This window comes from Protopterus annectens, chromosome 12.part0 (assembly GCF_019279795.1).
Source record: "Protopterus annectens isolate FY-2018-M chromosome 12.part0, PAN1.0, whole genome shotgun sequence".
In the NCBI taxonomy this organism is placed as follows: Eukaryota; Metazoa; Chordata; order Ceratodontiformes; family Protopteridae; genus Protopterus; species Protopterus annectens.
Genome location: NC_056746.1, coordinates 389,944,106 through 389,969,929, shown reverse-complemented (window position 1 = coordinate 389,969,929; position 25,824 = coordinate 389,944,106).

Below are 25,824 nucleotides of genomic sequence, written 5' to 3'. Positions count from 1 at the left end.
GGATAACGGACAAGACAGACAAGACAACATACAGGGGCAGTATATGACACATGTGAGGGTAAACACCTTGGAAGGGGAGGGGTGTTTGGAAGTCAGAAGCCCATGTGCCCCCTCATGGAAACAGTGGGACTGAGGTCCCCATCCATGAACAGTCACCACTGCACCTTCATGGCTCCGAAGGTGGCTGTGCTGGGGGCTGAGTAAGAGGGGCAGGCTGACCCTCTAGTTGTGCCACGTAGCCCTCAAGCTGGCGTAGCAGATGTCTAAACTCCTTGAGGAGCTCGCTACCCAGTAGACCCCGGACCTGATGATGGGTGAAAGTATCTTGTCCATGCCCGCTCTCTGGGGGAGGCGAGCCCCATCCCCTGAGGTTCCACCCGAAGGTGGTGCAGGACCATCGGATGAGGAGGTCCCTGGGAGGGCCCCAGACATGGTGGTGCCTGGTGCCACTGCCAGATGAGGTGGGAGAGGTGGGTTCGCTGGGACTGGTCTTCCCAAATGTGCTATGGTGTTTCAATTTTACAACATATGTGGGTTAGTAATAGTCAACACATTCCAGGATTAGGTATAACAGCATGCATAGATATTCCCATTAACCCGGAACATCAGATATGGAACAGTTGCATAGCAAACAGAACACATGCATATATGGAACCACAGTGGCCATTACAACAGCATGCAGGTACATTGATGACAGCATGCCACCAATGTGGGAGTATTTCAGTATGGCACATGCATAGAACAAATGTCAATATTTATCAAACAATAGGACATATGTCCCAACAGTAGATTTAATAGTGCACATACCGATTGAGTTGTGTATTGAGTTTATTGTTGCAGATATGGTGGGGGGGAGAGAAAGATGTCAATTAACAACTAGCATATTCCTGTAGTTATCATTACTTTTATAGTCAGTTCTGTATTCTGTACCTTACAGGTATTAGTACACTACCCTATGGCCTTAGTTTGGACAGTGGTATGGATGTAGACAACTATATACATGAACTGAGTTTTACCTGCAGTATACACCTCTTACCTGGTATACCTATGGAGGTATTGTTTGTTAGCACTACCTGACTGTTTCTACGCATATTCCCAGATTCCAGGTTAATGTTATGCACATACCTCTCCATCTCTTATTGCACACACTCTGGGCATGTCTTGACAACATGCAGGTGAAACTGGGACATATTTTGACTATTGCCCTCATAAACCTTTGGTGAGCTGTACAATGACAGATTTGTTTTAATAGACATTTTCCAAATATTCACAGGCCTGACAGTCAGTTATATGACATTAAATGCTAACTACATGTCAGAGATTAGCATGCTGATATTCCAGGGGGAACAGGGTGATGGGTTCCTATTACCTTATTGAAGTTCTGAAACTTTGAACACCATAACGTCGAAAAGTTATGTTCAAAGTTGCAGAACTTTGATAATGTAAAAAAAATAAATAAAAAGAAAAGAAACAAAATAAACTATTGCAAGCAAGTGGGCAACCCCCCGGCACCCCCCACACCCCCACTCTTTAAATATACCAACTCCGAGATCACACTACAGTGCAGTAAAGGGAAAAATGGGGGGTGCAGGGGGGCTTAAACTTCTGGGATCATCCCACTGATTTGCCAGGGGGACAGGGTGACAGGCAGGGGAATTACACCAATTATCTGGACTTTCTGATAATATCTCTACAGTTGTGGGGTATGATTCTGCATACAGCTTACTACCACTCCCAGAATTCGAACCATGGCTGTGTGTGCTAAAAATGCAACACTTCACATCTCAGTTGAGTGTGCTGTTTGGATTATGTTGTCTATCTTTTCACTGTTTTCTGTCTAAGTCTCTCTCAGTTGTACAATATGACCTCTTGTGATTACAACAGTCATATACAGACATTCCTATACATTTTATTTATGTAGTACAGTGTGGATAATAGTGCTTAATACAACAGTACTATTAAGAGATTGCAACACTACATTACCATATGATACCAGAGTAAACACAAGCAGTCCAGCAGTGAGACCTTTATTGTCAGGCTGTTAACCTTTTATTTACATACAACCTATATGAGACTCTTCCTGCCCTATTGTCTGGTTTATTCAGTACATGCCATACACAATACAGGTTTTATAGTGGCAATTAACTTTCTACTACTTTTAGATTTATTTCTAATGACAGTACATGCAAGAGTATTACTAACCTGCCTTACGACACAACCTCTGCAATCTACAGGAATGGGCTTCCTGGTTCACAGTCCACTCATCTGACGCTGTCAAAGACATAAGAGGAATATTTAGCCATACCTATCCATAATCATGAGCTGGCAATTATTAAACAGGTAGTAGACTGATACACACAGCTGTGACATCACCCATCCACCTAGCCTCTTGGATCCACTGATTCAAGAGCTCCCTCTTTCTCCACTTCAGGTTTGCATAGTGATGCCTGACCTGCTCACCAGTTTGAGGTATGCCAGTGGCACTGGTGAGGTCATGGGCGAGATGGTCCCAAGCTTCTGCTTTATATTGGGAACCCTGGTACTGGCCCTGCAGCAGTCCCTGGTCATGGTCTTTAACAAGGAGTCCTGCCATGACTTTGGACTCCTGGACGCCCCAGCGCTGCACCCGCAAGTGGACTCCTTCTCCCACACTGGTCATAGTGCCTACAGGAGGAAGCTGTAACCAGTTATGAGATGTATTCCCACCTGTGGTGTTTAAATAGGGCTGATTTCCCACACTTTGCCATGACTGGATGATTTTGAAAATGCTAAGCTATGGAAAACCTGCTTACCTAAGGTTGGCATTGCTTAAAGGGGTATACCAATGGGCAAACTGATTTAGCTGGCCTACACATTGCTTACACCTAGCAAGCAGGGCTGTGCAATGCTTAGCATTGCTTAATTTTTAATTTGTACACTATTTGCTGTTTGGCATTGATTTATTATTCATTACATGTTATATATGTGTTTGGTATCCATGATTCATGTATAGATACAATGTATGGGGTCCTTGTGTTTATTAGGGGATTTTAACACTTTATTACAATGACACCTCACATCTGGACTTAATGCAGTATTCCAGTTCACATATTTATTTTATGTAGTAGGTTATAAAACATAAAACTGTATATAGATTCCTTTCACATGTTAAGTTTGATTTTCCTATAGTGAGGATCTGTTTGGTGATACTTCAGTCTTATGTACTGCTGTGATGGCTTACTGGTTAACTACTGCGACTATAGTGTATAGGTTCCTGGGTTCAAGACCTGCAAGGGCTGTTTATTTTGTTGCTGGGTAGAACAGCGGCTGTTGGATACAGAGTGATTAAGGCACTTTTAAGCAATTGTAAGTGGGTTTGCGCATGTTTGTGCGATGGTAAAATATGCTAACTTCCGGTTAAATATGCTTACAGAGGGTTAGCTTCAATATTGCTTAACCTGTGTGTGCATTGCTTACCCCCACGCAAACAGGCTTAAACCCACTTACTGCTGCTTAAATATGCTTACTCCCGCTTACTACTGCTTAATAGTGCTTACTCCTGCTTACTCCCACACTAATTTAGACAGAAATGTAACATGGTTCTTGGGAAGGTGGTGGATTTGGACACTCTGTGGATTTATCATTCATTACACATTATACCTTTGTTTTGTATCCCTGATTCATGTGTACATATACTGTATGGGGCACTTGTGTTTATTTGTGGATTTTACAACATTATTACAATGACACCTTACATCTGCATTTAATGCAGTACTCCAATTCACAAACATACGCTATTTAGTAGGCTATACAACAAAAATATTGTTCAGAAATTGATTTGACATGGAAAATGGAATTTACTGGAGTGAGAATTGAACCATGAATGACTGGTTGTAAGGTAAATGCTCTGACTACTACACTATTGCAGTACTGCTTTATTTGCGTGTATCTTGATATTTATCTTCTTGTGCCATTTAAGCTACAATATGCATAGCTAAGCAATGGGCAAACTCACGCACCTATGGTTAAATTTAATCTGTTTGAAAAAAAAAGTGTTTATATTATTATATTTTAAATATTGCTCTTATAAACTTGGGGCGTGTTGCTAGGGTAATGGGATTTGTTTTTATGTACATTTTCTGATGGGTTTGATGTTTGACACTCTTATGTTTACCATTGGGGGATTTGGCAGGGTAAATGAGGGACAGGCCAGACATATGTGCCACATATCTGGACAGTCTGCATTGATCTATGCTGTTGAGGGTATGTAACCCCCCTATGAGTGGTCTCACTCATTGTAATTGCCAAACAGCAGTTCTTGACTGTGGGGGAGTGTATATTGTGATAGCTTTGCTCTCAGACACACCCCCTGCACTCATCTACGCTCCGTGTCCGTTTAGGAGCTGAGGCAGCATACCTTCATTATTATGCATGGCACGCTGCCGTGCTGCTCCTAAACGGTTGTGTCCGTGCAGGAATATTCCTGCACAGAACCTTATTGAATCCCAGGGAAAGTAAAGCAATTAATACATACACACACAGCAAAACTGTATAAAATAGAAACAGCACTATTGCATACCATACAGTTAGTATTGATTCCATCTGGTATGACCCTGACCCTGAGCATCATCCTACCCTCAACAAGAATGATGCCACAATACAAAGACAAGATGATCAGCTTTAATAATTGGTTCAATTACTGGTGTCATTCTAGGGGGATCCAATGTCTGTCTGCTTGGGATGACATGCTGGACAAGCCACGCTGCTTCTCAAGGGACGGCTTGCACCTGTCACCACTGGGCTTCCGGATATTGGCTAAGGCTCTTGCCACCCCCATAGTGCCTTTTTTAGGCAAGGCTCAAAAGACGAACCCACCTCCATAGAAAACAAAAATGGAAAAAAATTAAGGGTAATGCTCAACGCCAGAAGTCTAAATCTCAAGATGCAGGCTCTCGAAGCACTCCTCAGTATGGAGAACATCGATGTCTGCGCTGTAACCAAGACCTGGTTCAAGGCTCCTGAGAGCACCCCAGCGCTACCAGGCTTTACCTCGTATCATGCTTTTCGGCCCAAAAACCCAGGCCGAACCACAAAGGGAGGGGGAGTGTCCATATTCATCAAGGATACCCACGCCTCTAGGTTAGTGGCAACTCATGAAGCATCGGAGACCATCCAGGTGCAGCTAACCATAGGCAAAACTGCTATACAACTGGTTGCATGTTACAGACCACCCTCCCAATCTCCAGAACCCCACTCAGCCTTCCTGAAGACATTGGAAGATATGAATGTCTCACCAAATACCATCATATTGGGAGACTTCAACTACCCTAACATAAACTGGGTGCACTATTCTAGCCCTAACACCCTAGCCCAAAGGTTCCTGGAATTCATAAACTCAAATGCAATGGAACAGCTAGTCACCTCTCCCACAAGGGGGGATAATATACTAGACCTGATCATCACAAACATGGGGACAAAATGCTCCACACCGGAAGTATTGCCCTCACTGGTGAGATCTGACCACAAACTAATCACCCTGGATATACATTTACCACCTCCACCCCCAGCACAAAAGACTACAGTGAGAAACTTCTCAAAAGCCGACTTTACACTTCTCAAGACTGAGATGATATCATTTAAGCCCACAGGGCCAATGGAAACAACATCCCACAATGCTGAATCCTACACAAATGCTTTCTACGGACATCTCCAAGAATGCATGGATCGTGCAATCCCAAATAAAACCAAGACCCTCTCCACCAAAGGAAAGCATCCTGTCTGGTGGACCCCAGCCATAAACAAATTGTATAACAAAAGAAGGAAGCTACTGCAAGACAGAGCAAAATCCCATAAAGGGAAGGCATCTCTGATCAGCTCTAGTAGAAAGCTATGTTCTCTCATAAAAATATCCAAGGCCAACTTTGAGAGAAAAATCGCCAAGGACACTAAAGATAACCACAAGGCATTCTTCAGTTATATTAGAAACCTGGGCGGAAACACTCAGATATGCTCAGAGTTAGTACACAACGACAAAAAATTTACCGAACCCACAGATATTGCCAACATTCTGGCAGACAGGTTCAGTGCAAATTTCTCCCCTCCCTCACCTCCAAAAGAAGAAATACTCATCCCAGCTGAATGTAACCTCCCTGTCATCTCTGATGTCCAGGTGAGAACCGCCCTCAGCAAAGCAAAAAACACAGCATCTATAGGACCTGATGGTATCCCCAGCTGCGTGATACGTGAACTCCAAGAGGAGCTAAACCCGCATATAAAAATGTTATTTAACCTTAGCCTTACTACAGGATATGTACCTGAACACTGGCGTACAGCAACAGTGATCCCACTCCACAAGGGAGGCTCCACTACAGACCAAGGGAACTACCGCCCCATAAGCTTGACCAGCCTGGTTTGCAAAGCTATGGAAAGAATTATTATGGAACTCATAAACAACGACATTGGGGACCTACAGACACTTGATCCCACCCAGTTCGGCTTTGTAAAGGGCATATCCTGCCTTTTGAACCTGGTTGACTTTTTTGAAACAGTCACTAGAGCCATTGATGAGGGCAAGGCAGTCCATACAGCCTACCTGGACTTGGCTAAAGCCTTCGACACAATACCCCACTCGGGGATCATAGATAAGCTAAACAGCTTAAATGTAAATCCATATGTCACAAGATGGATTGCAAACTGGCTAAAGAACAGAACCCATAAAGTCAAGATTGTGGGAGCCATGTCAGACTCAAAGCCAGTCACAAGTGGTGTCCCACAGGGCTCTGTCCTGGGACTCCTCTTGTTTGGCATTTACTAATCAGATGTGAAAGCAAACATGGGAGGGTTGTGGCTGACAAAGTTCACAGATGACTGCAAACTAGGCACCATAGTCGATACACCAGCTGACACATACATCCTACAGAAAGGCCTCACCGAAACAGACAACTGGTGCCGGAATCATGGCCTTAAACTGAATGCCAAGAAATGTATAGTCATCCCCTTTGGGAAAAACAAAATACCCAGAAATTATTACATAGACAGTAACCCACTGAGTACCAAAAAAGTAATCAGAGACCTGGGGACCCAAGTTGATAGTGACCTCTCATTTGACACCCACGTTGCCAAAGTGGTTAGAAAGACTTTCTACCTTGCCCTCCTTATCATGAAGGGGTTCACATCCAGATTAAAGGAGGTCATCGTGCCCCTGTACTCCTGCCTTATCAGGCCCATGATTGAGTACAATGCCCCATTTGGTATGTACCTCACCCGGCACTTACAACAGCTGGAGAGACCCCAGAAGTACATCACCAAGAGGATCAAGGGTCTCCAACATATGTCATATGCTGCCAGGCTAAAGAAACTCCAGCTCTGTTCAGTAGCATACCGCCTGCTCAGAGGTGATCTGTGCTTGACGTACAAGGCCATGTCCAGCGAGGAATTGATGGACATGCTCCACCTCAAAAAAATCAAAATCCATAAGAACCATGAGAGCCAAAGATTTAAACCTCAGTACAAACATGAATAGAACATGCTGGAGGGACAGATTCATAACTCAGAGGCTTCCCATACTCTGGAACAAAATCCCAGTCCATGTTAGGCAGAGCCCCTCACTGACTCTCTTCAAGAGAAATCTTGACGAGTGGATGGGAGATCGTAGGTTTACCCCAGGGGTCACCCCTGTGTCGCTACTTAACAGAGGCACAGTAAACTAATTTTAATAAGTAAGGGGGTCTTCAATGTGTCACTACTAGACAAAGGCACAGTATTCTAAATTTATCCTATACACCTTAGTACCACTACATGGGGTGGCGAAAGCCACATCTCTAGGGCTAGGCTTGCAAATGCCCCAGGGCAGATAGCCTAGTACTAAACTATGAAACTATGAAACTATGTCCTCCTAAATGTACCTTTTCATTTGATTCAAGTTCAGTAAGGGGGAGCACTGTAGGTGTACAAATTGTGAAAGAAACTCTATATTACTATGTACGTATTTAGAATTTTACAGATAGACAGGCTTTCGTTTTTGTGAGTTTTAGACATCTCAGGAGCATAGACAGGACCTTTCTTCCTGGGATTTAACTGTAACTTTACTCAGGCCAGCTCTTGACTAGCATGGTTACCAAACTACAACCAATGCATAAAATGTGGCAGTTATGCAGTCATTTTTGATTACGTCCATCAAGGGAACTGAGAGTTCACTAAGTACTCTTAAGGAATACAAGCCTTTGTCTGGGTTTGCCATGCTCATTAATGGGGGAGGGGTACTTAAGAAGGTGCTGCTAAAGGAGGTACCTTTAATTTTTTTTATTTTATTCTTAGACAAGATTATCCTGTGGTCTTTTTTTATCTCATGTTATTTTATAGTGAACGTTATTGAATTCCTGTCTTAAATACTCTATCTGCATATCAAAATCTTATTTGGATTAATCACATATGTTTAACAGAGATAGTTAATAAATAAAACACCTTGTTTGAAATAAACTATAGAAAGTACCACCTTACTGTATTTGCTACTTCTTTAGCAAAGTCAACGCCTGCAAAAGAACAAAGGCTTACTGGAAAGGGAAATTTAGAGGTATATAACCTTTTGATCACTGATAAATTATAAATAAACATTAGGTTCTGAAGATATTGCACTATCATAATCCATCCCTCCACAGCCCCTTTTCCCATTTTTGCGCATGGGGTTGGGTTGTCACTTTAACAGTGACAATTATCTAGAGACAAGGTTCACACTACTGGGTGGCTAGCCATGCAATGTTTGTTCTTCCACATCACAAACTCATATGCACTCACATCTATGGCGAATTGCAGTGTCCAATCCACCTACTGCATGTCTTTGGAATGTGGAAGGAAACCAACATGAACATGGGAAGGACATGCAGTTTCCACATAGAAGGCTGAGGTGCTGAGAACTGAATCACAGAACCTCTTGCTTTGAGACAACAATGCTATCTCTGCCCCACTGTGCTATCCCAGGCCAAAGTAAAACAAATCTACTTTTTACCATTTAGGGCAGAACTTGCTGCGATATGACCAGTCAGTCGACTGTAGTGCTTACGTGGTTACTCAAGAGCATACCATGCATTGTGATGGGCCATTACTATTCTGCATTTACTAAATTTGACTTAAGAGTTTGATATGTGTTAAGGGCTCTCAGGAATGTGACTGTCATATCAGATGTTCTTATAAAAGAAGGCATTTAGTCTGTGCAATAAGACTGGGTTAAAGTAGGAATTGCTGCACTTTTGACAAAATATTATGTTAGTGGAAACTGGCAACATTTTTTATGACTTCTAGTCCTGTACAAGCTTTCTTGATAAAGCAAATTATTTCATCTGCTTCTCTTAGCATGACAGTTGGTCCAGGAAGAAGAGCAAAGACCTGCTAATTGGATTCATCTTCTAGTTCTGTGTTTGATTCTACTCATCTTCCTTTGCCTATGGTATAACTTTGGACAAGTCAGCTAACCAGATGGTGTTCCTGGCTTGCCCTAGGAAAGAAGTACTCATGTCTAGTGGACTTAGATAGTTAACAAATGAATAAGTGAAAAAAAATAACAATAACATTTGAAAATTGTCAAGATTACTCTGATTTGATTTCAATTGTTAAGTTATGGTTGTTCAGTCTTCACTAATATTAGGGCTATCCTTGAATGGAAGGTAAAAGTATACATATAGCTACAGAGTTGCATCCATATGAGGTGGTTAATATACAAAAATCATACATATTCATAGGTCATCAGTAGATCCTTCCAGGGGTGGGGTGCATACTAACTGCTTTGCAGACTCTATAAAAAAATGGGAGATGCAGACAAATATAGGCTCTGAAAATACTCATGGTTGAAGGTCTGTATACTGAAAGGCATAATAATATGGCCACATGGTTACATTAAAGATTGTGCATTCAGTACACTGTATAGGTGTTTGAGAATAACTGGAAACGTCAACCATGAAGAATTAAAAAAAGAGGTCCAGATAACATGGATTCATATCAAGAGATAAAAAAGTAGAAATAATCAATGAAAAATGGACAAAATACATTAATTATTGAAACAATTACATCTAACAACTATAGTATCTTGTGTACTGAGACATAAAGTCATAAAATACGAAGACATGCAAGATGAAGCTAGAACAATCCAGAATAAAGACACCCAAATAGTCCTTATGATAGTAGGAGCAATGGGGCTAATATACCATTTTCAAGTATAATTAAATATGCTGCTTAAATATAGGCAACTCACTATAAACTACAGAAGGAGGTAACTCTGGGTAAATTGTTGGTGCAGTGAAGAGCACTCTGGGCAAACATCAAGGAGTGAAGCAATAGGAAAGGAGGACATTCCTGTCAAGTATCAAAAACTGTAAACATTTGGAGTAATTAAAAATAAATGGCAGTATTATCTGGCATGCAAGCAGTGTGAAGGAATATAACTGCATGCATTGCAGCTGAATGCCTGATTTGTGGAGACATGTACAAAAATACACAGACACACACAGACACACACACACACACACACACACACACACACACACACACACACACACACACACACACACACACACACACACACACACACACACACACCTGTCTGCCCCTCTCTCTTTCTCTCTCAATGCATGTATATACATACATATATGAGGATGTATTTTCCTTTTTTTCAGGGAAAATGTTGGCCTCCAAATAACTAGCTGTCTGCTTCATTCTAGCCTTGCACTGCTACAGGTTGCTCACTAGAGCATGTGAAAAGTGTGAATTATTGAACTAAGGCTAGGTAAGAGAATGGCTTGAGTAGTGAGTGTGTGAATTCTTCTGAATGTGTGTGCAAGTGTTTCTGGGTTTGGTTTAAAGAAAGGGTGGGTAGTCTGAGTGACTATGTATCTGCAGCGTATGTCTGTGTGACTGTGTCATGCACTGGTACTGCTAGGAAAGGGCATGTTGTATGACTGTGTAGGATAGTATTAGGGGCAGTGGCAGAATGAAGGTTGGGGTTAGTACATGAGTAAGGATGTACAGGGTGGAGAAGCACAATTACTTGTGCCAACCGTTGCTGGATAAAGAAAGCTGTTCACAGAAAGGCCACTTAAAATTCATAAAACTTTTGTTACTAAATAAAGCACAAATCAATAACTTGTACTACGTGAGTAACATCAGCACTATAACCAACATGCAGAATGAGCATGGCAAATCTGGATATTAACTATTAAAATACATTGCAATTTCACTCATACAGTGTATGGTAGAGTAAAACCTAATAATTACACATTCACAGGTAATTCAAATAACTGAAAAACTGTAGTGGAAAATTTGCAAGGCCAACATTCATCAATTAGGTATAAAAGATATGTTAATGCAGATACAAGAGAGCTATACACAAGTAATGTGGCATTTATAATATGTAAAGCAAAAAAACATGTAAGAATACCTATAGCAACTGTGAAAAAAAAACAGAAATATTTATATATCTCAATAGTTATTAGAAACGAAAACACAAGTTAAGACAATGGCAATAGGCTATAGCCTATAATTATACAAACTACTGGAAGTCATATAGAAGAGAGAAAAGAAACTTACACACCATTCATAGAATGACAGTTGCTGAGCAAAAAGCCAAGGAGTCATACGGCAAATACAAAACAACAGACCTTAGAGACCTAACTTACCTAGCAGAGCTATGACCCATTCAAAAAGTCTTGTACAGCACAAAAAACAGCCAGCACCATCAAAACATATGCTGACGTACTACATAAAACAGTTTGGTACCATATAATAGCATGCAATTGCAAATCTGAAAAGCTATAACAATTATGAAATGAAACAAGCATAGCAGCATTCAGAATGCAACTACCTCAGAAGAAGCAGAAGAAAATAAAACAGCACCAGAGTTGTTACCAATGAATATGAAGTAATAGCAAAATATATACAAAGCCATACATCCCTATATCCATATCTATGTCTATATCCATATTTCTCTCTCTCTCTCTTTATATATATATATATATATATATATATACATATATATTTATATATATGTATATATATATATTTGTGTGTGTGTGTGTGTCTACTTTAGATGAACGAAGTGCCACTTTCCTGAAACCCATTTCACCAAGATGAGAAGACCGAGAGTATCACAACACTGACGTCTTGGAACACCGACTAGTCACTCCAGGTAAGTAACCTCTCGGCCATCTAAAACAAACACGTAAATGGAAGAAAACCAAACTCATCCCTCCTAACTAAATATACGAACTCTGAGATTGCACTACTGTGGGGGCAACAGGCAAAATTCAACAGGATGGCTGAGCGGTTACTTATCTGGAGTGAATAGTCGGTGTTCTGGGATGTTGGTGTTGTGGTGCTGTCAGTCTTCTCGTCTTGGTGAAACGGGTTTCGGGTAAGTGGCATTTCATTCATCTAAAGTAGACGTATATATGTACTGTATATATGATTGTACTGCAATAAGTTGAAACATCACAATGTTGACAGCAAGAATGTTGACCAGCAAAGGTTGACATATGCAGATGGTCGATAGTGATGCTACATCAACAGTTACTGGATGAGGGAATATTACCCTTCCCTGAGGATTGTACAAGCTTGGAGTTAGTATATATAATTAGCAGGAGGTGTGGGTGTGTGTGGGGGACTTTGCCCCCTGCAAAAAACAATGTTATTTTGTTTTTTTGTTGGTTGCATGCAGTGGGGGTTTTACTCATCCACGTGGAGCTGAGTGTCATTCTTTCCATTGTTGACGTTTTGCAGTCGGCATTCTTGCTTTGGACATTGTGGTGTGTCAATGTAATGTAGCAATCCCATACATATATATAAGAAATCAAACTTCTCTACAGCTATCTAAAGGAAAACCATGAGGAATGCAAAAAAAAATAAGCTCATACAACAAAATTTAAATAAACTGAATGTATAGGTAAGATAAGAAGCAGAAAAAAGTCAGCAGTCATCTTGGTGTTAGATTTTGCTGCATGCTCAGGCAGCACTAATTTACAAAGTGTGATTCATAAAGATGCTTTGAAATAGAGCACTCGTTAATATTTAATTAGAAAGTTGGATGAGGCAGAGTAAGATGAACCACAGCAGTACTCTCAATAAGCTCTCTGCTGCATCTAGTAATCTCAAGGACAGTCTTAGGTCAATCGGACCTATTTGCCCCAATAGGGCCCCGGTCCCTCAGGGAGCCCAGCCTTAGGCAATGGTAGGGTCATTATACTTTATGTGGTACAGACCTCCACCTGACAGACATCACAGCAAAGTGTAAAGCATTTTCCTACTGATAGTCTTTCTTCTGTAGTAGTTACACATGTTGTTAGTGGAACAGACAACATTGCCTGACATGTATATTGCACTAGTTGTCAGTGTTATAGGGAACTGCAAGTTCATACATCTTTTGTGGCTCACAGTGTCGGTGCTCACACTCCCATAGTGTTCAGCTGATGTTGCTGAGTGCTCAACAGGGTTTGCAACCTAAAACTGGTCAGATTAAATATTTAGATTTGTGAAGCACTCCAGTTACTGTCTCAGAAGATAAAAAGACCAGGCTTAATTTAAAAACTGAACAGAGATACTATATTTTCTTTTGCTTCTCTTGCTAAAATAAATACATAAACAAACAAATGCATAAATAAATATCATACAGTGATGTGAGGTGACTTATGATCACTGAGACTTGTGAGAAAATGTCACCAATTCAAAATTATGATAGAGAAATACTTATGGCAGTCGTAGGAACAACATAATCTCAAAGAAGTGAAAACATGAGGTGTGTGTGCTGAGTTGGACAGAAACATTGGTTCATTGGCTGAAAGTAGAAATACAGTAACAGAAACAGTTTGGTTGATAAACGTATTGTATGAGTATCACTGTTTCAGAGACACATACAAAATAGGAATTTAAGCAGAAACTTAAACCTAGAGAATCATTAGACTACACTGGGGAGTAATTTTTTAGTGTAGGGTGTATTATAGAAATCTGATTAAACAAACTGTCGGGTTTTGCATGTTTTCCTTAACATCCGTGTGCATTTCTTTAAAGCATTATGATGTCCTCCCACCTGTCAAAACATGATGTTTAGTGACTGCTCTAAATCATCTAGTCTTGTAATCCTTGCTATTGCCCTTGTGACCAGGGATACGGCTGAAAAAGATCTGCATGCAATAATGCACTTATGCTGTTTAACAAATAAATAAATAATAATCAACTTTCAGAAATAGTTATAAACAGGATGCTGTGTGAGCCATGTCATTACCAAGGACTGAGATTATTACTGTTATTCTGAGGAAGTTCTTCAGTTTTATGTGTTTTTCTGGAAATGCCTTGCCTATGACAAGGCATGAAATTAACTGGCTAAGAAACTCTAACCGTTTAGAGCAAGTGCAGCAGATGCCTGGAAGCTCAAGAAGAAATAAAGGGGTAATATGAGATGAGAATGTATAATGAAGGTTAAAAATTATTCATACTCTTTCTGGCCTTCCAGTCTTCCCACAATCATTAAACACAGCCCCACTGATTCACCTGTCCAGTACTTCCTGGCATTCAATGACATTGGGCATGGGGGGGGGGGGGGGGGGCAGAGACTGTGATGAGACAGAACATTTTCCCAGGTTTCGTGTTTCAAACTGAGCATGCTTTTATTAGCATGGTCTGCTTGTTGCCTGCAGCACCTGCCAAATATGCTAAAATGTGTAGAGTACTTTACTTACAAAGATCTTTTTTATTTTATTTTATTTTTATTTGTTTGTTTATTAACCAAGGTAGGACATTGATCCTCCTTGACCATCCTGGAGATTCAATAAATTCAGTGTAAGCTTAGCGCAAAGCCTACATAGAGTTTACGTGTTTGGGCAGTGAGCAGCAGAACTAATTGCAAATGCATGCCACTCACCTCGTTTAAATGTAAACAAGCACAATTTAATAGCCAGCGACAGTGTTGCCAGCCAGGAAATTGTGTAAAGCAATACCTGCAGACATGTATACAAACTAGGTCTGTGGGATTGTGCTGAAAGGCACAATGACTACCAGGGTTTTTAGTAAAGCAATGTATATAGTTCCAACACATTACATGAAACTGTATATGGTGCAGAGTAGTGCGGAAACCTTTGTCAGGCATACTGAATAAAAGTTGTGTAAATGATCAGTAAGGGTACATAAACTGCATTATAAACAAATAGTCAGGGGAAGCATGTATATTGAAAAGGAACACACAGATGAATTGAAGGAATGAATACAGGGGAAGAGGACAGGTGAAACATGTTAATGTACAGCAGATGAGGGCATGTCAGAAGACAGCTGTAGCATGAACAGTAATCACATATTGACATGATACAGTATGGACTGCACAGTTATTGTATATTATGTGGCTGTCACACACGGTGACATATTAATGGAGTGGATACTTTGTGATATAAGCATCCTGACATGAACAATGGATGGGCCATATACCAGGGATGGTATATATAATAGGGATTATGTGCATATTGTGAAGCTGTGCATAATGAGTTGCCTGAATATGAATGTACTGTCAGCATAGGTTTCGGCCAGGAGGGACACATACCAACAGGCCCATGGCCAACAGCAGACAGAAGCACACACAATCAGGGACAATATCAAAATAATATCACCAGTAATCCCATGTCTTCCACATAACATATGTGATTACGAGTGATCAAAGATAGTTCTGCAAGAACACAATTTTACAACCATTATGATTAGTCAACAATTTCTGAGGGGACTGCAGCACACCTCCCTTAAAATGCAACATCTGCCTGAGGTGTTTGGAGGGACACTGTTACACCTGTATTAGAAATAACAAGCAATCCTGGCTAGTTGACAGGTGTGCATACCAATTGGTCTACTCATAGGGTGCGTTGTCCAGATTATAATTTTCTTGTGTATTTTTATTCATAATGGAACTAATCCCACCATGAGTTTCCCTCATCTACCATATCCCCATGGCTGTGGCATCAGTCCTTTGTGTGTGTGATGATACTGTATGCAATATACCAATACCACACTTGGATTCAATGATTGTCCACAATTTGCAGTCCTCCACAAAGTTGGTTGGAGAAAGGATGTGTAAGTTTGTTTTGATGTCTGACACTTAATGGACTGGAAGGGGCCAAACACAGAGCCCCAAGGTATGGAACTGGCCACTGAACCCTAGACAGAGGTGACTTCACACACTGCAATGTATTTCTCTGTCATGTAAGTGTTTCAGTTGTCTACCCACTTGGTGAAGTAGGTGTTTATGGCTAGTTGTGACAGTTTCTCTGTAGTACCTGACTGTTGATTTGTGCCAAATGCCTTGGCCAGGTCAAGTTACACAGGATGATAGTGTTGTCATCATGCATGCCCTTGTAACCTTCTCAAAGAGACTGAACATATGTAACAGACATGATGTTGCCTGAACAAATCAAACGTGGCTTTATTATACAGTCAGGATATTAACTGTGTCCTTTTAGAGAAGGTCACTGATGACTCCTTGTCCTACCTCACAGATGAGAAGAATCACAATGGGTGCATAACCCCATGCATCTGGTGATGGTCCCCTGAGTCAGAAGGATGCATGTTGCTGCTCACTCTTCTATGGAAACAAGGGCTGTCTCAAGGCTGTGTTGACATATGCATCCAACTGTGTCTGGTAAATCAGGTTTTAAGTCATTCTATAGGCAACCTGTGATATTGTCAGGGGCCCATTGCTTCTGTGTTACTAGCCATAGAGAGCACACAGATGTGCTATACTGCTGTCAATAATAACTGAATAATATTTGCATGTATACTTTGGTTGATGGCCAGTGGTGACAGGGTGATGACATGTGAGACAAGCTGTCAGCTAGCAGATTGACTATGTCCATTGTGGGGGTATGTCTGCTGACATTCACACACAGATCTGTGCTTAGCTGTGTATTCCACTTAACATTTCATATGTATTTGAATAAATGATTTGTGACAAGACCTCCATACAGCCTTGGTCAGTCAGCAAATCCCACATACTGCTCCTATGGACACAGATGTACAACTGTACCAATGTCATGCACTTACATCACTTACACAACATATGCCTGTATATATTTCATGGGCAAGCTGTGCTTGACCACCCTGATGTCATATCAGGACACATTAGAAAGCAGTTATTTGTAGCTCATGCAGAACATTTCCTGATACAAATTGTAATAGTCACACAATGGTGCTATTGACCACCTCAATAATCCTTGGCTGTAGCAGCACAACTGTACATACAATGAATTCCACACGGTTGCAATTGCATCAAAACATGTGCAACACTGGTTGTGTATGTCACAGCATAGCAACCATTATGTATGAGACAAGACTTATGTGACCATGTAATCAATATGAATTGATATTGATGTCAGTCACAGAACATTTAATGATGATATGTACACATTTGCACTCCTGTACCATACTGCAAGTGTCACTGTGATGGTAGAATGTGAACTGTGTAGAAGGTCGATTTGCTCAACTACAAAATCACTTGTCCTAATATGCCACCAGTATACACAACAGTGTATCATACCATATCAACAATTCTCAGGACACATATTACTACAGCTGTAATAGAAGGAGCATGTACTGCAATGGCCTCAATGACCATAAATACATCAGTTCACATCACACACTGTAAGACCCTTTTGTAGCCGTAATGCACATCCACACCTCAATATAGGACACACCAATGACAGCAACATTGACATGTTAATCATTCATAGGGTCATAGGACGTTATTAGGTTAATGGCCAACATCACAGGAAACCCTATCCATTATTATACCCTGTAAACGTCCCTATTATCTATATTATGGAAGATAGTAAGCCTATTGTGCATATGTGTTTACTTGTTTGATTGCATTACATCCTACCACTGTCTATATAGGACAGGTGCATCACACCATGACAGAATTAACAATCATACATGCAGTGGTCTTGAGATGGATTGCAGAGGCTCATGGAAGAACTCTGCTTCAGAATGTGTGTATGCATAATTGACGTGAGGACATCCTCCACTCCTCTGCAGGAAGGATGTCATGTGGCCAGTGAAAAAAGGAGTATGGTGGATGTATGGGGCTATGTGAAAGAGTTTTCAAGTGGTAGTGCAATGAAGAATGATTCCAAAGATCATACAATGTCCATAATGTGCCACCCATTGATATTGATGTCAGTCACAGAACATTTAATGATGATATGTACACATTTGCACTCCTGTACCATACTGCAAGTGTCACTGTGATGGTGGAATGTGAACTGTGTAGAAGGTCGATTTGCTCAACTACAAAATCACTTGTCCTAATATGCCACCAGTATACACAACAGCGTATCATACCATATCAACAATTCTCAGTGAAAAAAGGAGTATGGTGGATGTATGGGACTATGTGAAAGAGTTTTCAAGTGGTAGTGCAATGAAGAATGATTCCAAAGATCATACAATGTCCATAATGTGCCACCCATTGATACTGATGTCAGTCACAGAACATTTAATGATGATATGTACACATTTGCACTCCTGTACCATACTGCAAGTGTCACTGTAATTCAATATTACCACACATGAACAGCAGTAGGCAGGGCCTGATTTGAACATTACACCTGTGCAGGTGTAGAATATGAATGCCACACAATGTCACAATAGCAATACACAAATGTTTTATAGTAACACTGACATGTTGCACTTTATGGAGTATGAGCATCACTGTATGATGAGGATAACAATTTGGGAGGAGTGTAGTGCATGGATGCGGAATCACATCCCTGTGTAAAATTGGTGATAGGTATATGTACTGACATACAAGTCACCTGCTGTTAGATTACAACTCCTATATTGGTAGGTAAACTAGTTTGCAAGCACAGTAGTTAATGTTACTGCCACAGCACAAGTTTGCCATGAATACTGTCAGAGTGCATGTTATACAGGATGATATCATTGTATGCTACAATTAGATGTTCAGAGTAGGATTTAGCATAGCTGGGGCTCACATATCAATATGAAATTGTCAACATGGTGATTAATGACTACACACACTGTTGACGGTAGTGATAATAGAACTCTTACCTGCCTGTTTATACAGCACAAGGTTTAATGCAAGCACCACGGGAAAAGTCTGGCTTTTACAGTGTCTGACAATACTTTATAGCTGAGGACATCAGCAGTGTCTGGTGAGAATAAGATGGTAATAGCATTGTCTGACATGCTGGTGTAAAATGCTGTCTTGAATGACAACCAAGTGAACATATACACGTAACAATTGACTGCAGTGAGAATATAACCCCTATCTATGCATTTACACAGCACAATACTTAATGCAAGTGCCATGGAACAAGTCTGGCTTTTATAGTGTCTGACAACACTTTATAACTGATGCTATCAGCTGCATCTAGAGAGGAGAAGATGGTAATAGTAGTGTCCCACATGCTGGTAAAAAATGGACTCTTGAATGTCAACCAGCTGAACAAACACACACACACACACACACACACACACACACACACACACACACACACACACACACACACACACACACACACACACACACACACACACACACACACACACACACACACACACACACACACACACACACACACACACACCCAAGCTGACCAAAGTGAAAACAGAACTCCTGCCTAAGTACACTGATGAGAGAACACAGTATTTAATGCAAGCACCAAAGCACAAGTCTGACTTTTACACTGCCCGACAATGCTTTATAGCTGATGACATCAGCAATGTCTGCTGAGAAGAAGATGGTAATAGCATTGTCTGACATGCTGGTGTAAAATGCTCTTGTGAATGTCAGCCATGTGAATACACACACACATACCAAATGACTGCAGTGAGAATGGAATTCCTACCTTCCTATTTACATAGCACAATACCTAATGCAAACACCACAGAACAACTCTGACATTTACAATGCTGATGGACAATTCATAGTGGATGATATCACCACTGGATGTTTGACAGTTGATGTTGCGACTCCTGCATTAAATGGATGTTTAGGAATGTACAACTTTCACATGACCAGTACTCTATGGGATTATACTGATAACCATAGGATACCAAGTTATGTTCTTCTAACTAAACAGAGAGAGACACACACACACGCACACACACACACACACACACACACACACACACACACACACACACACACACGCACGCGCACACATGCACACACACACACGTTGACTGTAGGGAGTTTAGAACCCTTACCTAAATAAGCACACCAACTAGAGAAGTCAGTACTTAATGCAAGAGACATAGCACAAGTCTGACTTTTGGTATGTTTCAGGACAATTTATAGTGGATGACATCAGCACTGGATGTTTGAAAAAACACGTTGGAAGGTCTGAATGTACAACTATCAAAACATTAATACGCCATGTGATTGTACCGATGACTGTAGAATACATAGCTATGCTCTTTTGACTAGACAGACAGACACACACCAGTTGACAGCAGTGATATTAGAGTCCCTACCTAAATAAGTATAACAACTGGAGAACTCAGTACTTAACACAAACATCATGGCACAAGTCTGACTTTTATTATGCTGCAGGACAATTTATAGTGGATGACATCAGCATTTGATGTTTGACAGAAGATGGGAGGCCCATCTGAAATGGATGGCTAGCCATGTACGACTGTCAAGATATGAAAGATCTGCATGTCATCAGATCGATGAGTGTGCAAAATGTAGCATTTGCTGTTGTGTTTCCAATGTGCAGGTATTCCTTAGAAAGACAGCTTCATGGGATCTTAGGATCATAGGTTACTAGGTTAATGGCCCTGGGGCCCTTTCAAGCCTAGCCAAGAGTTTATCCCCAAAAAGAAATCCCAGTCAGCACCTGTTTCTCCATCAATGCGGGATACAGGTGAAACCGTGGGACAAATTTGTGGTTTCCAATCCATTCATCAAGGTTGCACTTGAAGAGGGTCAGCGAGGTGCTCTGTTTGATGTGTATGGAAAGTCTATTCCAGAGACGGAGCAATCTCTGAGAGACAAACCTGTCTCTCCAGCAGGTTTTGTTGATACTGCCAATTAGATTCAGGCCTTTTGAGCAGGTAGTGCATGAGAAGTTAGACTTATAGATATGGAGCAGCTCTAGTAGGGAAGGGTCCAAGATTGCCTTGTAGGCGAGACACAGATCACCCCTGAGCAATCTGTACGATACCGAGTAGATTGATAGTGATTTGAGCCTGTCTGCATAGGACAGGTGTTGGAGGCCATGGATTCTCTTTGTGCGGTATTTCAGTGACCTTTCCTGTTTGTGCAGATGTTCGGAGAGGTACATCCCGAATGGGGCATTATACTCAATTATTAGTCTAATGAGAGGGAAGTATAGAGAGGTAATAACCTCTTTTTTCTGGTTGCAATCTCTTTACTTATAAGATGAACCAAGTAAAAGGCTTTTCTGACCACTGCCACTACATGATGGTCGAATGTGAGGTCGTTATCAACCTGAGTTCCCAGGTCTCTCACCACAGGTTGTGTGCATAGAAGGTTGCTGTTGATGTGTTAATCAATAGGGGTCATGTTTTTGCTGAATGGTATGCTGATACATGTTTTTGCATTTAGCTTAAGGCCATGAGTTTGGTACCAGTCATTATTTGCTGTGAAACCCTCTTGCAGTATGTTAACATAATTTGGGGACTCAATGACAGCACCCAACTTACAGTCGTCCACAAACTTGGTCAGCCACAGGCCTTTTGTCATTGCCTGGACCTCTGAGAAATAGATGCCAAACAGTAGGGGTCCTAGGACAGACCCCTGGGGAACTCCACTAGTGACATGTCTGCTACTGGAGGTGGAGGCGCCTATTTTGACTTAGAGGGTCCAGTCAGTGAGGCAGTTGGCCACTCACCTGATGAGATAGGGATTTACACCAAGTTGTGTTAGCTTTATGATGATGCTTGAGTCAGAGATTGTGTCAAAGGCCTTGGCCAAGTCAAGGTAAGCTGTATGTACTGACTTTCCCTCATCCAGGACCTTCATGACAGTCTCAAAGAATCAATCAGGTTCAGCAGGTAAGATCTGCCCTTGATGAATCTGTACTGGGTGGCTTAGCAAATTGTATGCAAACAGCTGTCAACATTACTGCAAGTGTTGGAAAATTTGAATATGTATTGTCAGTATAAAGATGTACATGGTATATAACAAAGAATTTTTTATTTATTTCTGTAGTGTAGTTGACGTATTAACGAACAAGTACTGAGAGGCCACGTTTCAAGTGCATGGGTGCAGGTAACACATGGCTGCAGTGTAAATATGTGTTCTTTTCTTGAAATCTGCCTTCCTTCCCTTTCTTTGAGTTTTTACATTGTACTTTCATGGGAAGAAGACAAAATGGGCAGTAAACATCAGTAATTCATGCTTTTGTGCAATTTCTATGGCAAAGTAGAAAGTCAAACCAACACCACAAACTGATGAAAAAACAAAAATGCAGGACAAAAGCACTTCAAGCACCCAGGAATCTTCAGCTATTCAGCTCTTTAATAGGAACAGGAACAAAACACAGTGCAACACTGGAAACTAAAGTAAAGCGCTTCTCGTCTGGTGCAATGACCAGATACAGGAGCACACTTCCCTCCACCCCCTAATTAATCAATTATCCAATACAAAAACAATTAACCATGTAACTGAATTTCCAACTTGTAAAGCTAAGTTAAAATCCATTCCTTAAGAACAGCTAGTTCATTACTGGTGCTAAAATCAACAACCACATCTGCTACCATGATATGGCAACTGCCAATTTAAAAATAGGAAAAATAGAACATCAAACCTAACATAATATTCACTTTAAAAACAGAAATCAAAGAATTAACAATTATCACTGACCTAAAGTGAGTTCTTAAATACTTGGGCTTCAAAACTCATACTATTCAACCCCACAACTGCCATTTTCCTGGTATTAATGACGGGTGCTCCGTTCAATGCTTATTGAAACTGAAAAGTCTAAACAGATAATATACATTTTTAATTGTGTTCTCTTCATGACAATGTGTTCTGAGTTGTGGTATTTGAGTATTGCCAACTTTACAATTGTAGATGTTGGCATCAGTTTGTCAACTATGGTTGACCTATTATGTACAGTTGCACAATTTATAACCTTTATAATAGTTGTGGGGTTGAATAGTATGAGTTTTGAATCCCAAGTATTTAAAAACTCACTTTAGGTCAGTGATAATTGTTAATTCTTTGATTTCTGTTTTTAAAGCATGTATTATGTTAGGTTTGATGTTCTATTTTTCCTGTTTTTAAATGGGTAGTTGCCATATCATGGTAGCAGATGCTGTTGTTGCTTTTAGCACCAGTAATGAACTAGCTGTTCTTAAGGAATGGATTTTAACTTAGTTTTACAAGTTGGAAATTCAGTTACATGGCTAATTGTTTTTGTATTGGATAATTGATTAATTAGGGGGTGATGGGAAGTGTGCTCATGTATATATATATATATATATATATATATATATATATATATATATATATATATATATAAATAGTTTTTGTGCCTGCAGTTACTTGTCTGAAGAAGTCTGGTCATTGAACCAGACAAAAAGCGCTTTATTCACTTTCCAGTGTGGCACTGTGTTTTGTTCCTGTTCCTATTAAAGAGCTGAATAGCTGAAGATTCCTGGGTGTTTGAAGTGGTTTTGTCCTGCATTTTTGTGTTTTCATCAATTTCTATAGCACACTGCAGAGCAGCTGGTTTGTGCAATTGATGACAAAGTGCTTGCACATGCGAGATACACATTTATACTGTTTCCCCATTTGCACGGAGTTAAGCAACAAACAAATGAAAGCCTCTGCTTCATTGATAAAATTGTGGATAGTACTAAGGGTAAGAAACACATCTGCTGCCCAAGTGACTCTGTGGTAGTAGGTGTAAATGCATTGACTGATTTCTTTTTCAGCCCAGATGATACAGGGGTTCAAACTGAGGTGTATCTATTAGTTTTAACTATTTAGAAAATCAGCAATACAAATAAAAACTAGTCCAAGAACACAAAAAGGTCAAGCCAGAAAGCAGGATAACCCCACTTCACTTCGAGAATCTTGTTCAATGAAGGCAGAAGCAGTCCAAGTGCAACAACACAATTTATTGAATCCACATACAAAAATGATAAGCGCTTTCATCCCAGATCACTAGAACTTCATCAGATAAATAAAATTTGTAAAGTCCACTTTATAAAGACATTTAAAAATACGTCATAAGCAACAATTAAGAAAAGATACACCCCCTTAAAGACACAACATTAAACACATTAGGAAATATAAAAGAATAACCTATGCAGGAAAAGTGTAAATATAAAAATACAAATATATTAAATACATATGAAAATGTAAAATGTGTGTATAACAATGCAATTGTTTAAAAGTCAATCAGGTCTAGAAATATATATATATATATATATATATATATATATATATATATATATATATATATATATATATATATATATATATATATATATATAAAATTTAAATTTATCTGTCCAATGCTTTTAATTTTAGTAGGGAGCTGATAGAAATATTTTCATTCAATCCTGACCAGTTGCCTGCATCTAAATGTAGCTGCCAATATAGCTCCCTTTTCTCTAAAAGAATTGACCAGGCTCCACCTCTAATCTCCACTTTAACATTGTCAATGACAAAAAAATGAAATGTGTTCCTCATTGTCAAGTATATGCTTACTAAGGGCATTTGTTAGCTTTTTTGTTTTTAATCTCATAAAGATGTTCATAGATGTGTTTTTTTTTAGTTTCCTATCAGTTTTTCCAATATAATAACAACGATATTGGTTGCACATGGCACAATAAATAACTCTTTCAGAATTACAGTTGTATCTATGAAGGATCTTGATATTGGTGTTATTGATAGTGAATGTGTCCCCTTCCTTAATAAACTTACAGAAATGACACATTCTACATTTGTTCATGTAACCAGCTCTACGTTTTTGTACACACTGTTTTATTTCAAAGACATTCTTCACATTTTTACCCTTCTTATATACTATAGTTGGAGTCTTATCAATATATTGTCTGATGGCCTTACTCTGCCTTAGAATGGACCAGTTCTTAGTTAAAATATGTCTTAGTATTAAACTATCAGATAAAAAAAAACTGTAACCAAGGATGTCCTATAATCCTTAGTGTCTAGAATGTTACTCTGGGTACTGGTAATCATGTTGGAGGTCTGGTGTACTTCGAATTCTGCTAACAGGGGTAGATAAAAAGCCCTTTCCCTTTATTGACAACCTCAAGTAAAATGTCAGTAACAAATCTGGTAGGGTACCCTCTTTTCAAAAACATAATCTTAAGGGTATTGCATCGATCAAAAAATCATCCATGTTTGACACCATCCATGCAGCATGGACAAATTGCCCCTTCACTGTGGCTTTTTTTTGCTTCAATGGATGGGTACTTGAATAGTGAAGCAGGGAACTGGAGTATGTCTCCTTTCTAAAAATCTTGGATATGAATCTCTCATTCTGATAATGCTTAGAAAAATGTCAGGGAAAGGAATTTCATCTGAATCATAAGTATGGGTGAATTTTAAAAATTCAGTCATGGAATCAATATATGCCATGCATTCATTAATCAATACATTAGGTCCATCCCATAAAATAAATATATCATCATGATAGCAGGTGTAATGCTTAATGTGACTATATATTGATAAGACTCCAACTATAGTATTTAAAAAGGGTAGGAATTTGAAGACCGCCTTTGAAATAAAACAGTGTGTACAAAAACATAGAGCTGGTTATATGAACAAATGTGGAATGTGTCATTTCTGTAAGTTTATTAAGGAAGGGG